The sequence below is a fragment of the Echinococcus granulosus genome, assembly GCF_000524195.1.
Source record: "Echinococcus granulosus chromosome Unknown EG_S00273, whole genome shotgun sequence".
Classification (NCBI taxonomy): Eukaryota; Metazoa; Platyhelminthes; class Cestoda; order Cyclophyllidea; family Taeniidae; genus Echinococcus; species Echinococcus granulosus.
In genome coordinates this window covers 16,087-17,398 of record NW_020170653.1, presented here as the reverse complement: position 1 = coordinate 17,398, position 1,312 = coordinate 16,087, and the positions used below count along the sequence as shown (strand labels likewise).

General features: G+C 50.8%; 1 protein-coding gene across 1 annotated transcript in view; it reads right to left on the bottom strand.

The window, feature by feature from the left end:
• Positions 1 to 1,312, bottom strand: part of EGR_10802 (hypothetical protein) — a gene marked incomplete at both ends in the record, with an annotated part of 10,073 nt that overhangs the window by 7,435 nt on the left and 1,326 nt on the right. The window lies entirely within an intron of this gene.

The window sequence follows — 1,312 nt, the reverse complement described above, 5'->3', positions numbered from 1 at the left end:
GGAGGTGGTGGTTGTGGTAGCGGTGAAGGCGGAGGCAGAGGCAGAGGTGGAAGCAGAATCGGAGATGGAGTCGGAGATGAGAAAGGAAACGAAGCCGTGGCGGACAGCAGTGGTTGTTGCACTGCCACCACTGTGACTCGCTTGCAATCGAGCCTTCACTTCCGGATTCTCCTCCAGCAGCTTGCGCAGACCACTCAACACTTCGCAACAGAAGTTCAACATCTCTGCCTTCTCCATACGAACACTGCTTTCCGCCTGCAACGCACACATAATCACCCGGTTCACTTGTCCACTCAGAGCATTGTGTTGCACTTGTTATACCCCACTACTACCCTACCTACTACTACGTATCCTATCGACCCAGTAACCGAGGCACCAACATCGCCTACCCAATTGGCCCACGTGGTCAAGCACCACAGAACAGACGTGTCCTCATCATGACAAAGCAATAAATTGATGGGCAACTTACCTCTTGTCCAACCATGGAGAGGGCGAGTCCGTGCAGTTCCACCATCTTATCCGAAATCCGCGCTCGTCTTGCACGTTCCACTTTCTGCTTCTTTACCTAATGCAAAGATGCGGCGTTTCGTAGTAAGCGCTCACTTGACAAACTCAGAAAGCACGGAAACCAGATGTGTTGAATTACTTACTCTCCTTAACTCGATCGCCTGCTGCGAATTAGTGTGTGAGTGGTATCTACGCCTCGATGCACTTTCACGCGGCTTTGGTGAGTGGACGAACATCTCCTTCACCGTAAAGTTAGGAATGTTGGCGAGTGCCTCTGAACGCGCTCTCTTGTATGTCAGCAAATCAGACAGCCCACCTGCGTGTCAGTTTTGCGGCCACGCGAGCTAGTCCCTCCCACCCACCCTCCATTCAATCAGATCACGCAAACGTGCCGCGCAGATTGGCTCAGCTCTCAACCACTAGAGTCGCAGCCTGATACGCGTGTGCATTGATGGAACCAATCACAGCACTGGTAGGCCTGCCTGCGAGTGTGTGCAAATTCGAGACTTCATTGGAGGTGCCTGCATTCCATTGCAAACAAACTAATTGTTCATAATGAATGAGGAATCTCCTCTCATTATATCCTCCACTCGCGCGTCTTCATGCCTATTTCCACCTCCTGTCGTTTAAACACACACGTGAGATGAACTGCAATGAAGTAAGGCCTGATTTACTGTATTTAGGACCATTCCTGATGATGCTTTGACTCAGTTCACTTACCGGTCATTCTCGACTTCGCATAGACGTCTCCGTGTTGGAGAAAGTATTCAGAGTTGGATCTGGGTCAACCATTCCACCCGTTCGA